The 14,940-nt window shown below is 46.6% G+C and overlaps 1 protein-coding gene across 1 annotated transcript in view; it reads left to right on the top strand.

Moving 5' to 3' along the window:
- Positions 1-14,940, top strand: part of LRIG1 (leucine rich repeats and immunoglobulin like domains 1) — a 96,858-nt gene that overhangs the window by 20,564 nt on the left and 61,354 nt on the right. The gene's annotated exons all lie outside the window — the stretch shown is intronic.

Genomic DNA, 14,940 nt, shown 5'->3' with positions numbered 1-14,940 from the left:
CGCGTTCACATCCGCAGAAGTCCATGGAGCGGTGGTCGCGCGTTCACATCCGCAGAAGTCCATGGAGCGGTGGTCGCGCGTTCACATCCGCAGAAGTCCATGGAGCGGTGGTCGCGCGTTCACATCCGCAGAAGTCCATGGAGCGGTGGTCGCGCGTTCACATCCGCAGAAGTCCATGGAGCGGTGGTCGCGCGTTCGCATCCGCAGAAGTCCATGGAGCGGTGGTCGCGCGTTCGCATCCGCAGAAGTCCATGGAGCGGTGGTCGCGCGTTCGCATCCGCAGAAGTCCATGGAGCGGTGGTCGCGCGTTTGCATCCGCAGAAGTCCATGGAGCGGTGGTCGCGCATTAGCATCCGCAGAAGTCCATGGAGCGGTGGTCGCGCATTAGCATCCGCAGAAGTCCATGGAGCGGTGGTCGCGCATTAGCATCCGCAGAAGTCCATGGAGCGGTGGTCGCGCATTAGCATCCGCAGAAGTCCATGGAGCGGTGGTCGCGCATTAGCATCCGCAGAAGTCCATGGAGCGGTGGTCGCGCATTAGCATCCGCAGAAGTCCATGGAGCGGTGGTCGCGCATTAGCATCCGCAGAAGTCCATGGAGCGGTGGTCGCGCGTTTGCATCCGCAGAAGTCCATGGAGCGGTGGTCGCGCGTTTGCATCCGCAGAAGTCCATGGAGCGGTGGTCGCGCGTTCGCATCCGCAGAAGTCCATGGAGCGGTGGGCGCGCGTTCGCATCCGCAGAAGTCCATGGAGCGGTGGTCGCGCGTTCGCATCCGCAGAGGTCCATGGAGCGGTGGTCGCGCGTTCGCATCCGCAGAAGTCCATGGAGCGGTGGTCGCGCGTTCGCATCCGCAGAAGTCCATGGAGCGGTGGTCGCGCGTTCGCATCCGCAGAAGTCCATGGAGCGGTGGTCGCGCGTTCGCATCCGCAGAAGTCCATGGAGCGGTGGTCGCGCGTTCGCATCCGCAGAAGTCCATGGAGCGGTGGTCGCGCGTTCGCATCCGCAGAAGTCCATGGAGCGGTGGTCGCGCGTTCGCATCCGCAGAAGTCCATGGAGCGGTGGTCGCGCGTTCGCATCCGCAGAAGTCCATGGAGCGGTGGTCGCGCGTTCGCATCCGCAGAAGTCCATGGAGCGGTGGTCGCGCGTTCGCATCCGCAGAAGTCCATGGAGCGGTGGTCGCGCGTTCGCATCCGCAGAAGTCCATGGAGCGGTGGTCGCGCGTTCGCATCCGCAGAAGTCCATGGAGCGGTGGTCGCGCGTTCGCATCCGCAGAAGTCCATGGAGCGGTGGTCGCGCGTTCGCATCCGCAGAAGTCCATGGAGCGGTGGTCGCGCGTTCGCATCCGCAGAAGTCCATGGAGCGGTGGTCGCGCGTTCGCATCCGCAGAAGTCCATGGAGCGGTGGTCGCGCGTTCGCATCCGCAGAAGTCCATGGAGCGGTGGTCGCGCGTTCGCATCCGCAGAAGTCCATGGAGCGGTGGTCGCGCGTTCGCATCCGCAGAAGTCCATGGAGCGGTGGGCGCGCATTCGCATCCGCAGAAGTCCATGGAGCGGTGGGCGCGCATTCGCATCCGCAGAAGTCCATGGAGCGGTGGGCGCGCATTCGCATCCGCAGAAGTCCATGGAGCGGTGGGCGCGCATTCGCATCCGCAGAAGTCCTTGGAGCGGTGGGCGCGCACCCGCACCCGCAGAAGTCCATGGAGCGGTGGGCGCGCATTCGCATCACTGCTTCATTTTCCTTAAGGATTTGTAATGCACAGATTTCAGGATTGCTGTGGGTCCCAGCAGCTGAAAATCCCCAAAAAACTTGGAAAAACTTGTCCCACAAAAAAGACCTCAGACAGCTGCGTTTATGCAGGAATAAGAGTTATGAGTTTTTGAAAGTAGGTTGGGGAAAAGGGCCATGTCCTTAAGGGGTTAAAGCTTTCTAGTAACCATGAAAGAAGGCTGTGCAGCATCTTAAGTGCTTTGTGCAGGAGTATCCTCATATTAAACTTGCTCATTAATGGCTATTATGAAAAATACTGCATCATCCGTCACACCAGCGGCTATAAGCGTGTTGCCCATGTCTGCTTTATTGGCTTTTGCGCTGTACCTCCGTCTTTTTGCCCTCATGTGCCAACTCTTATCTATTGTGTTTTTATGATGGCGGTCTCCAACCTGTGGCTTTCCATCTGTTGCAGTGACACAACTTCCAGTGTCCAGGAATGCTGGGAGTTGTAGTTTCTCAACCGCTGGAGAGCTGCCGGTTGGTGACGGTGCTCTCATGCCCTCTGGTTGTCCTTGATCACTGTGCCGGACTCTATGGGGTTCGTACTTGTTTAGAGCCACGGGGTGAGTAACTCTCTGTCCTGAGCTGAGTAAGCCCATCTAATGCAGAGAAGGCAGCGGGCCGGAGTCGTCCTAATGTACTGATTGTATATTAATGAACAGCCAAGCAGGAGGGCCTCTGCCAAACCTCGGCAAGAAAAAGAGCCAACAATATCAATTTGAACTTTGCACTCTGGAAGTGTGAAGTGATGTCGGTGAAAGGAGTTTACGGCACAAGTGCAGCGCCGGCGGCTCCTTTGAAGCTCATTTTCAACTTCAATAAAAAGGCGAAGTGTAATAATTCATTCTGGGGAAAGCTTTCTTTATCCTTGGCCTGCGCTCCACCGAGTGTCCTCTCTAGCGCCGGAGGACGACGGGGTTCTGGTACACAATTCGATCAGGTTACGTCCACACGGGGCAAACTTGCCGCAGATTTTTTTTTGTCTAGATTTTCCACATGAAAGATCCACAGCATTTACAGTAGCTGGCACGTGCGGGAGGTTTGCAAAATATCAATCACACTTGCCTTGGATCCGCAAGCAGCCTCAGAAGGTCCTCTGACCCAGGGCCCTTACACAGGGGTGTTTCCAAAACTTGCCTATCCACAGGATAGGTGATAAAAGTTTGATCAGTGAGACCCTCACTGATCCCGAGAACAGAGGTCCTGTGTCTCTCTCTCCTTCTCACTTCCATATCACTGCACCGCTCACAGTGATGTAGAAATGGAGCAGTGGTTGACCGGGCACAGTGTTGGTCCATCGATGATGGGATTATCAAAGATAGTGGAGTGCTTGCATTCGTCTATTTCCGGGAGCCCACTGACTCATGCTCGGCCGCCGCTCCATTCAATCTCCATGTTACTGGAGAAGGGTGCAGTGAGGGGGACACGGACACCTGTTTTCAGGATCGGTGACGACACCGCCACCAATCAGAATTATCAACTGTCCTGTGGATGGCTGATAAATGTCAATTTTGGGAATACCCCTTTAATCCTGCTTTCATGGGACTGGACAGGTGCCAGATTATTAGATAATCTGGATTTTTTGTTCTGTCAGAGAAAATTTATAAAACCAAATTTGGCAGGCCATATCCACAGCTGGGTCTCTGGTGCAGATTTGTCCAAAAATCTTGTCCAAAGTTTTATGTCTTCGTACAGGAAAATGCTGGACAGCATAACGGAAGCCGGATAGACTCCATTATAATCAGTGGGATCTATTTGATACGGTCATAGGATGGGTCTGCTTATTGCAGGGTTTCCGTATGTGTTTGTCTCTTTTTTTTGTTTGGAGGTGGAACGAAAATCCGAACGCAGAAGTCAACAGAGGCTTAGAAATTACCAGTAAACCATTAAACAATCGGCTACAACGTTCGGTTTTCTAGTTGGGTCTCTGCTCAGTCTTCCACTTCTGGTCTTGAGAAATTGCACCTACTCAAATTCTGAACTGAAAACAAGCACTAGATTATCAGATTTTCAGAATTCTTGAAATCCAGATTAAAGGATTGTTTGTCTTTTTTCATTTTTGTTGTTGTGTAACTTTTTGTGAATTCACATTGTGTGAAATCTGATTCTTTACTTTCTTGAAACTTGGAAACTTTTTGCACTTGTAGAACTTTTGGAAAGCCGGTAACTCCATTGTCATTTTACACCTGGAAATTCCATTAACTTTGTCTGCGGCTGCATTCTGACAAGACGAAGGCTCTAGGCAGCATGGGAGAAAGCTTGTCATGTCTACTGGGGTTAGGACCAGGCCTGAAATGCCCTCCAGTGATTTCTGGTGCAGGTCCTTCAGACTGGCAGGAAATAACTTGCTAAGAGCAGGCCTGCTGGTCTTCTGATGGCAGCGGCTGTAGGCCGGGCCTGAACTGAGCTGTGGCTGGGTAATTATTCAGGACGGGTTTACTGGAGGGAGGTGTGAAGTGTTCGTCTGAGATGCATGAAGGCAGGAAGGCTTGAGTTTGGGGGGAGGTGGAGAGGCTTAAAGGGAGTTCAATGGCAGCTGGAGGAAAGTAATTGAATTCTGTTTGCTTCGGTGTTATATGAAATGGAGGTTTTCATGAGATCCTGTGATCCACAATATGTTACTGAAGAGTATTGAAGGGCAGTTAAAGGTTGTCTATATAACTTGCTGTTTGCCAATTTTAATGGGTGAAATACAAGTTAAAAGAACATTTCCTTCTAATATCAAAAAAATTACTTCGAAAATTTGGGGTTGTAATGGCCGCCATTTGTCAAAAAATGACATGAAAGTGGTGGGTAAGTAATAGTAGTGATTACAGATATCAAAATACGACATTGGAAATCGTAGGTGACTACCAGTAATGTCCACCATTATATTAGAAAAAGTGGTGGACATTGATGGATACCTACTAGTAATGGCCATCATTACAGTGCCCGTAAGGGTTCCTACCAGTCCTTGATGCCATATAAATGTGTGTTGTCCCTGGAGCCTGTAGGACATCATTTGGAGACCCTATGGTTTGTAGACTCTGCGTGTGCCTCACGTGTGTTCTCAGAAGAAAGCTTCTTGGTGAGCCAAGTCCTGGGGAAACCACGTCACTCGACTTGTTGTGCTCCTGCATTACAGATAGTCCATTAATTTTAATGTGAACATGTAATGCTGCTTTTGTCCTTCGGAGGTGCTGTAGGGAATTTAAATAAACTTGGGGGTTAGGGTTGGATTGCCATTTACCATTTGGAAGATGATTATTAGAAGAACGACCTACTAATGTATCAGAAGAATGGTCATGTAAGGTTCTGGGGGAAACCCTCCACTCAACTTGTTGTGCCCCTACATTACACAGGCAGATTTAATAATTTTATTGGGCATGTGTAATGCTTCTTTTGTCCTGTGGAGGTGCTTTAGGGAGTTTTGAACATTTGGCAGTAGGTTTGAGTCGGCTTTCTTAGAACAAGTATAACCTGGGGGGTTAGGGATGGGTTGCCATTCACCTTTTTGGTAGATGTATTATCAGATCGTTCGTCTAACCATCAGCTTCCGCCATGGTTTTTGTGTGCCCTCTTCATGCTGCAAGACCTTGCAAACACTGTCTAATCTTGCAGAATAAAGCACTTTTTGGAAGGCTTCGGTTCATCTATCCTCCAGGATTGTAGACCTTAAAACCAGATTGTGCAGCTGTCATCTGCAGAAAGTGGTGTTGGCCAAACAATGGCGAGCGCCATAAATCACAGCCTCACCGCAGCATTCACCTTTATTGATTTATTCCCCCGCGTGTTTACCTAATGTGAGATATGCGCGGGCAGCCATAGGTGTAGATCAGGCAACGAGGGAAGATGAAAGGGGAGGAAGCAAAACTCCAAGCTTGTCGATCATCTATTGTACGGAGGTGCAGTGCAAATGATTCATGGAGGGGGGCGCTGAAACCAGTCCAGTTTATGCAATCACTGTTGCGCAGCCCTGGATAAATATTGACAAGCGAGATCTTGGCAGGCCGCTCGTGTTATCCACCCATGGAAATAAAAGATCTTTTCATTGGTGCGTCGCTGTTGTTTGAAAGACCCTAGCAAGTTGGTGCAGGAGGAACAGTCGGGCTGTTGTGCGGTAAATTGCTTATATCAACCTGTCATATAGATGTAGCAGAGCTGAGGTGGTGATTTGGCAGAGCTCTTGATTGCTGATAATATAGATCAGTGTTTTTTTTTTTTGGGGGGGGGGGGTAGATTTAATAGTCTTATAGCAACAGTTGGGGTAAAATGGCACTAGGCCCCAATCATCACAACTGTTTAACGGGTGCAGTCGCCTTGTCCATAGCAACCAATCACAATGCAGATTTCATTGATAGCTGGAATGTGATTGGTTGCTTCTGGCAGCAAGTTTTAAAAACAGAAAATGAACCCTGATTGGTTGCCAGGGGCAGCAAGGCCAAGTTCAAAAATGAAAATTGGGTTCTCACTGGTTGTCACAGTTTTCAGTTAAAACTGACATTCTTGCCTAAGGCCTGATTGGTTGCTATGTGCAATAAAAGCACTTTATAAAAAAAAACAAACCTAAGCTTTGCATGGTAGCGTTGGGTAACGAGGTCAGTCTTGATTGAAAGCTGGGACTTGCTTTGTTGCTATGGACCACAATGCCAGTTTAATTGGAAACTGGACTCTGGTAGCTATGGGCAACAAGGTCAGTCTTGATTTGAAGCTTGGGTCTTCATTTGGTTCCTATGGCAACAAGAATGGTTTTAAGGAAAGCTGGCCTGTACTTGGTAACTATGGGTAACGAGGCCAGTCTTGATTAAAAGCTGGCCCTTGATTGGTTATGGGAAACTGGACTCTGGTAGCGAACAGCAAGGCCAAGTGTTCCTGTTGGACAGTACTGATATACGAGGGGGACGGATATTTATTTATTTTTTTTCGTCTGGAGTTCCATAGATCTCTGTCATGCATCACCCCGTTCAACATCATAGTCCAAAGGGGGCTGCCTCAAAACTCAAAGGTTTTATCGCATATTTTTGTGCTATGTACCCCTTATTGAGAAGAGTTAACTTTCGTAGCTGAAATGGCGCTAAAATTGACGTGTTGCACATTAATTCCCGCACCGCATGTCAATTTTCTGCACGGGATTTGTTTAAATTATTTCCACAATTTTTCAAAATCTCATCCACTTTGTGCTATTCTAAATCCATCCCACGTGGACCCAGCCTTAAGCTATGCAGCTCATAGTTCAATGGCCAATTGAGCTCTGCTACGTCTGTCGCTACAGGATTTGCGCTTTCTGATAACTTCATGGCGTCTTTAGCGGTGTAACGGTATTGTTTATAAACAGCTAACCTGGAATAGATGGGCTGCAACACGCTGTTCTGTACCAATAACACGATTTCTACTCTGCTTGCTTCATGAATACAATGCCAAAGCTACAGTAAAGACTGACACTTAACCCAAGCTGGAGAGGAGTAAGAATAGCAGCTTTGGCATTGTTGACAACGCAGATCAGCCGTTGATGAATAGAAGTCTCTACATAATAGATTACAATATAATTCTGAAGCGGAGCATGACTTGCTAAGAATAGTCACACAAGGTCACACAAACTTTTAGCCTTGTTTTACTTTTTTTTTTTTTTAATAGATCCTAGAATCTAAAGTGGGAGCCGATAAGTCCTAAACACGCGGCGGAGCAGCAGATGAAAGGACTTTTGTGGCTCAAAAACAGGATATTTTTGGAAGGATTTCTTCTGGTTACGAATGTGACAGATGACACATGGGGAGAGTTGGAAGTCCTTCACCGGCTGATGGCTCTGACCCTCTGGAGGCTTTTATTGCACTCAGTAGCTGCTACTGGGAAGCCTTTGCTAGAAACTTCATTTTTGTCCGGCTTTCATCCGCCTGCATGTAATCTGATTATAGAAAGTAAGCGCTGTGATCTGCCGGTTGTGTCATCGGTCTCCAAAATGATTTGAAATGCTGCGGTATTTAAGAAAGAGGTGATCTGTATAAAATAGGTAAAGTTTAAAGTCCCCATGGCAACACTTCTTGCTTCAGCGCCTTGTTGGCTCATTGTTCAGTTACCAGAATTATCAATGGGAACAAAATCTGCAAAAGTTTTTTTACCGCAAAAAAATTTTTTTTTTCTTTCAGATTTGTTAATTATTAGAGGGATACAACCACCAGTTGGTCTGTAGAAGCAGGCAGTGTTGTCATAGGAGACCGGCAAAAGAAGATAATCTAGAGGCCTTTTCTCACGGAATGATTATCATTAAAAAAAAATCGTTAGATTGTGCGAAACGCGACGGTAACCGTTCAGTGTAAACCTAGGCAACAGTTCAACAACTAGCGATCATTTGTTCGCTTCTTCATCATTCATTATCAATGACTATATAGACGTGTAAACGGACCCACTCCAGCCAGACTCACGCTGCCGTAAGCGGAAACCGCTGCAGGAGGCCCACACCGGACTACCCCTGTGTAAGGTCACAAAATTGTACTGTGTATGACGTGTATTCACGGAGGCAGGCATGCGCACTATGCTTTTTTTGTTGTTGTTGTTGTTTAGTTTTCCCCCGCCGTTGCTTAGCGATGATGCGGGTACCCACCACCCATACATAATGTAATTGCATATGGGCTGCGGGTATATTTGTGACGATCTGCTGCATTCTATTTTCCACTAGCGGATTATGCAATTCCGACCCACGGAACTGCGTAATTCAATGCATTTGAATGATGTGTATTACCACGGATCATACAGATCATACGCTCGCGGAATCTGCAATTTAGAATCTGGTCGTATGTGACCGGCCTCCCTGTGAAAGGAGTGTAGCTTCACATCTCCAGTTTTCTGTTCCATCATAGGAATATGATGGAAATGATAAATCTTTCACGACAGACCCTAATCACCGAATATAATTGGGTTCCATCATGGCTTTCAGTGGTTTACGGCGGCATACTTGTTTCTTCTGCCAAAAGCGATGGGTTCTACATTGGAGCTTCTCAAGGATCAATGTGCCAGCGATCATCGATCAGAGATCGGTGTTCATCTACTGGGCCTTCACAGAGGCCAATTCAGACTGTACTAGGGGACGAGCGATCATTCACACGATCGGTCGTCACACATAGAGCCTCATTGTTGCCGTAGACCGTAACAATCATATGTGCCGGCCGTCGTTGCACCTTCACACGGCCTGAACGCTCTTCCCAATCATCGGGCACTGTGAAAGGCCCTTAAAGGGGTTGTCCCGCGAAAGCAAGTGGGGTTCAGCACTTCTGTATGGCCATATTAATGCACTTTGTAATGTACATCGTGCATTAAATATGAGCCATACAGAAGTTATTCACTTACCCCCTCTGTTGCTAGCGTCCCCGTCGCCATGAATCCGTCTAATTCTGATGTCTTCTTGCTTTTTTAGACGCGCTTGTGCTGTGCGGTCTTCTGCCTGGTGAATGGGGCTGCTCGTGCCGGAGAGCTGGTCCTCGTAGCTCCGCCCCGTCACGTGTGCCGATTCCAGCCAATCAGGAGGCTGGAATCTGCAATGGACCGCACAGAGCCCACGGTGCACCATGGGAGAAGACCCGCGGTGCATCGTGGGTGAAGATCCCGGCGGCCATCTTGGTGAAGGAAGAAGGAAGTAATAAAAAAAATTTTTTAACACATCCTTTGGGGTTGTCTTGCGCCGAACGGGGGGGGGGCCTATGAAAAAACCCGTTTCGGCGCGAGACAACCCCTTTAAGTGTGAATGCACATATATTGGTCGTGTCTAGCCAGTTGTTATATCTGTGGCGGACACAACTGATAACATTTTTGTACGCTTTTGCATCGGTCCGTCGCCTATGCCCTGAAATAATTGAATAATTGCTGCGTTTTTCAGTTTGGCCAGGGATACGTCACAACTGACATGCCCGGATGCCAGAAACGATCCCGTACAAAACGGGAGTTTCAGGTCTGGCATTAAACAATCCTTGAAGGAAGGCGTTACAATACGGCGGGTTCCCTTGGCGCTTCAGTCAGGGTTACGATCGTTTCTTTAAAAGACCTGATATTGACAAGTTGGAGCGCTGCACATTCGCAGCACTCTTAACCTTCGGTACGTAACTCAGCAGATCCTCCTTAAGAAAACTCCACTTCACCGCACACAATCCTGTGTATCTGATTATAAATGACAGTGGCCACCGCTGAAATATCAGCGCCACGGATTACGGCCGACCACGGAGAACAAACTTTCACTGTGCTGAGATCGGACCTGATAAATCAGCCATGTTTGGAACCTCAGTTTTTTTTTTCAGACCGCATGGAAGTCTTAAGCGTTTGCTTAAATTGTAAGACCTCTGGCGACGCAGGAGCCCAAACAGATGCTGTTAAGATGGAGTCCACTTCTGTAACAGCGACACGCGATGCGAATGTTTGGAAGGTGGTTTTTTTAAAAGTGTGTATTCTAAGAAATGATTGACATAGATCATATCCTGTCCTGTGACGAAATCGAAAGGACCCCATTAACTATAATAAGGTCCATCCATCTTCTATAATACCCTCTGGCATTTTCCAGACAGGAGCGCAGCATGTTGTGCTACTCCAACTGGGATTTTGTGTCAACCTGTACCACAAATTCCGACACAGATATGAATGGTCTTGATCTAGTTATATACTGGCCTGATAAAGGCCAAAAAAACACTCTTAGCATCCACCGGGTGACTGTGTTCCTATGGATACATTTCACTTGCACACCTAGAGCTTTCCTGGTGTATGCGCCAAACCTACACTGCAAGGAAGCTTCTCTTGCGGTGCAATATTTCTGCAACGGAGCGGGCATGCAGCAGCGTGCCCTAATGGCCAAATGGAGTTTCCTCTGTGTGGATGGGGTCTTGAAAATTTTATTGACTCTGGTTCCGGTTTTCGACTGTCCAAGATGGCTGATGCAATTTTCTGTCTAGCTAATGCACACAGCGCACTGTTCTTTGATTGGCCAGTGCTAGTCATGTGAGCAGCTTTGGCCAATCGGAGTGAAGATGTAGGTCTTTGGTAGTTTAACACTGTGGGCATTAGGTAGTCTGAAGTTTGTATTGGCATCTTGGATAGCCAAAGGGTGGGACCTGAAAATAAAAGATCAGACAGGCAACCGAGAGTAATTGCATGTAGTATACTAACTACCCTTCTAGTTCCAGAATGCACTCTGTCCACCAGTAGTGTAATATACCGCCATTGCGATTTTTTTCCGTTATGCATTATTCCGTTTTTTGCATTATGATGGGTTCATTGGTGAAAATCACGGCATGCCACGATTTTTATATGGGAGCGGAAACTCCCATATAAAAACTCCCTCCACCCCCGGCTCCTGTACATCGCGCTGTGTTTTCCATTGTCATGCTATGGAAAAGCGTCCATTGCGTTACGCAGTGAAATATCGCCCGTGTACAGGAGGCCTTACCAGAGGGTGGCTTTAAAGGGAGGCTCCAATAATGAACAATCCGGGCCGTTGTCAGAACTTTACATGCCGCCAACTACAAAGCCGCTGACATTCGTCGTTCATCTGTTATTTTAAGCAAGCTGAGAATGTCTTCTCGATCGCTGTATTTCCCCGCTTGGTTTTCCGCAGTGACAGCTTCATTTGTCACCATTTTTGACTCCCATGTGTTTTTGGTTTAGTATTTTGGTCAGATTGGATCATGTGTTTTTGACAAAACCAGGCTTGGCATGGAAATCAAGAATTAATTTTCACATTTCAATAATTATTTAGTTATTTTGGTAGATCTCAGAAAAAAATGCCTTTTAGGGAGAAATGTGCTCTAAAAAATGTAATTATTTTTGTGTAATTTTATTTCTGTATTTATGGGTACCAAAAATAAATGCAAAGAATTTATGTACTAGTAACAAATTGTGTCCAATGGTAACACTAATTGGCCAATGTAAATAATGATAGAGATCAGCTATAGAATCAGGGGTGGGGCATGACACAAAATACTATGATGTGTCATGCCCACCCCCTTAGACCCTGCACAATATATAACACCCTATTAGGTTTGGCTATTCACATGTGATACAACGTATGGGCATGTCTAGTACCCTTTTTTTTTTTTTTTTTTTTTTTTTTTTTTTTTTTTTTAAAAGGATTGTGCAGTTGTAAACTATTATTGGCCTAGCCTCAGGACAGGCCATCAGTAATGGATTGCCAGAGATCCCTGCCAATCTGCTGTTCTCTGGGCCTGTGCACTTGGGCAGGGAGCTGATCTCTTCAGGAAGCAGACAGCTCCTTTCTGACTGCAGTGGCCTGGCTTCTTATTGCAGACACAGAAATGAATGTGAACTTGGCCTGCAATACCAGGCCTGGCCACTCCAGTAGAAACAGAGCTGTCTGTTTCCTGCAGAAAACATTTCAGTGCACAAGCACACTGGTCCAGCACATATCTGATCGGTATTCGATGGGGTTTGTGGGTTATGGAACCCCACGAATAAGCTGCTGATGGCCTAACTTGTGTATTTAAACCTTGTGTTTTGTGTTTTGTTTTTTTTGCACATATTCACTGCATTTTTCACTTGTGCAAAAAAAATTGCCACAAGGAGATGCCATACATTTCTCCTGCCTTCATGCTTAAATACGCAGTGAATATGCATGCATCATAATGCAGGAGAACTATGTGCATGTTCAAAATTCACACGTGAAAAAAGCACATCTGAAGACCCCGATGCCAATCAAGAGATCTACGTATTATGCGTGTCAAAAATACGCATGTAATTAGGAGCACAAGTACACCTGTGTGAATGGGCCCTTATAAATGACCTTTTGAAGGCAGCCATATTGTTGATGTAGCCCTTGGTGAAGATGCATTTAACCCACCCCCTCCCCCCCAGTACAGTCTAGTCTCTCCTCAAAGGGATTTTATACTTTTGGGTGATCCCTTTTTACTTGAAAGGTCCTTTAAAAATGTGCTGATCACAGGCTGTTCTGCTACGGGAACATTCACTGGTCCCCTCTACTCTTTTGATGAACTTCTCAGCAAGTGTTCAATTTCCCTGCAGTGCCTCCAGAGGGGAAACAAAGCATTACGCCATGCTTATTGAAATATGCGTGCTATTCATGTAACGTGTGGAAGTGCCATCTTTAGCTGTTTTTATCAACATTTGCATAGTAATCTATATGGCTGCACTTAAAGCTCCTTAAGTAGAATTTTATAGAACGGTCATGGTGGTTTTTACGGTTTTCCAGGAAGTGTACATGGATCGGCCATCAACGTGTGATTGGTAGGGATCCAACTCCCGAAATGATGATAACCAGCAGAACAAAGGGGTCGCTGTGCTTGTACTACAGCTTCCTGGTACTACTGCACATGCCAATTGTATTTAGGGTGAACGTGGGGCAAGCTGGGTAACTTGTCACAGCTGTGTGTACAGAAGCGCCGCTGGGTCTGGTACAACAGTAAAGTCATGCAAGTACCACCGCCCATTGGGCATGCTGATTGTGGGGTTCCAGCAGCTCTTGACAATGGCTTCTGAAAACCCCATTTTAAGCAATTCCATTTTTGTTATTTTTGGATTTAGGTCCAAATGGGCCATAAAATTCCCCTTTTCGGCCAACAGGTATCCTTGTAAATATTCCATCAGCATTTTCTATTCTTTTTCTCTAGCCGCTTGCCTCCTTTTGAACGGTAGCGCTGAAGTCCTACGCCATTCTCTCCATGCCCCAGCATTTGTCAGGCTGCATTACTCGTGATCTAATATGTCATACGGATATTTTATTTGTCCATTAAGACTTCCTCACTACAATTCAAATCAGTAGTGACACGTTCAACTTAACCTCATTATGTGGTTAACCAGTAATGTAATCTCCGCCGAGCAAATTACATTTTTGTCCTACATGTTATCAAATGAGGCATGGGCTCTGAATGCACTGTCAGTCTATGTTTATATACGACTTCCATTCAGAGAGAGGTTGCGCAATTTCTGCTGAACGGCCGCTAAGGCTTTCTATTATGAAGGGATTGGTGTAACAAAGGAATAGTTATAGTCCCGTACCTGTTTGCATTAGCAAAGCTTTCACTATAGATCGTTACAAAACAGGTTTCGTGTGTACGGGGATTATAATCGAATAGTGACATCAAACATGCCAGGCGGTTATTGAATGGAACATGTATTGTACCGAGAGTCTGTAATTGACTGCATTAACTACCGGGGTCACCTTTTATAGAAGGCCTCTATATACTTTCAGCATTATTATTGCCTTTTCTGGTGTATTCGACATTCCCTCAAGTTTAAGGGCATTTAGTGTCTCAACATTTAAAAGTGTTTTCCTTAATAGTTTGCAAATGGTAGGTGGAAAATATCTCTGTAGCGCCACCTGTTGGAAGGTAGCGCTCCTATGGACAAGACTCCGGTTTTGGCTTGCGTCCTTGGTCACGTTGCAAGGCCTGGTAAAAGGTCAGGCATTGACTGTTATAGAAAAGCTACCTTCCAATAGTCGGTACTACAAAGGCGCTTTCCTTCTCATTTATATGGCTTATTTCCCAGGGGGCATTGCATGGCTTATAGGTCTTCCTACGCCATTTTGGCAGTCTCCACAAGGAGAAACTGTACCTTTTCCAGACCTATTATACTGAGAACTGTTCTAAAAAAAAAAATTCTATCACCAGAGGGCTGATCTGTACTGGCTGCTGAATTGACACCTGTATAGGTCCTACATGGTTGTTCAACCGTGGTACAGTGTAGCGTGGCAAATTCACCTGGTCATAACTCTAGGGCATGGGAATGTTTCAGTGCATAAGTAACAGGTATAGACCTTTTTTTTTTTTAAGGGGTTTTCTGGGCAAATTCTAGTGATGACCTGTCCTCAGGTTAGATCATCAATAGTTAATCACAGGGGACACACCACTTGGGGTATCCGACCTGCTGTCATTGCAGTAAAGCTAGAAATAGTTATCTGGGTCAGAGGTGGAAGAATCAGAGGGCATCTGATTAGACTTCTGCACCCAATCCCCGGTGTTGGTGACAGAAGTGCCGGAAGTGTAATACAAGGCTTCGGTTCCCATTGATGTCAATGGGGGTGAAGCCCTCTGTGATGCTTCCGCCTCTGATTTTGATGACTACCTCTGGCCCCCCTGCACTAACAGCTGACTGGACAATCAACTGATTGCCTGAGAACCGCCACTCCCGTGGCTAGGTAATCAGTCGAATTTGTCTTGAAAACCCCTTTAACACTTACATTTTT

The sequence above is a fragment of the Eleutherodactylus coqui genome, chromosome 3 (genome assembly GCF_035609145.1).
Source record: "Eleutherodactylus coqui strain aEleCoq1 chromosome 3, aEleCoq1.hap1, whole genome shotgun sequence".
NCBI lineage: Eukaryota > Metazoa > Chordata > Amphibia > Anura > Eleutherodactylidae > Eleutherodactylus > Eleutherodactylus coqui.
Note: the sequence above shows the minus strand (reverse complement) of the source record. Positions and strands in the feature narration are given on the sequence as shown.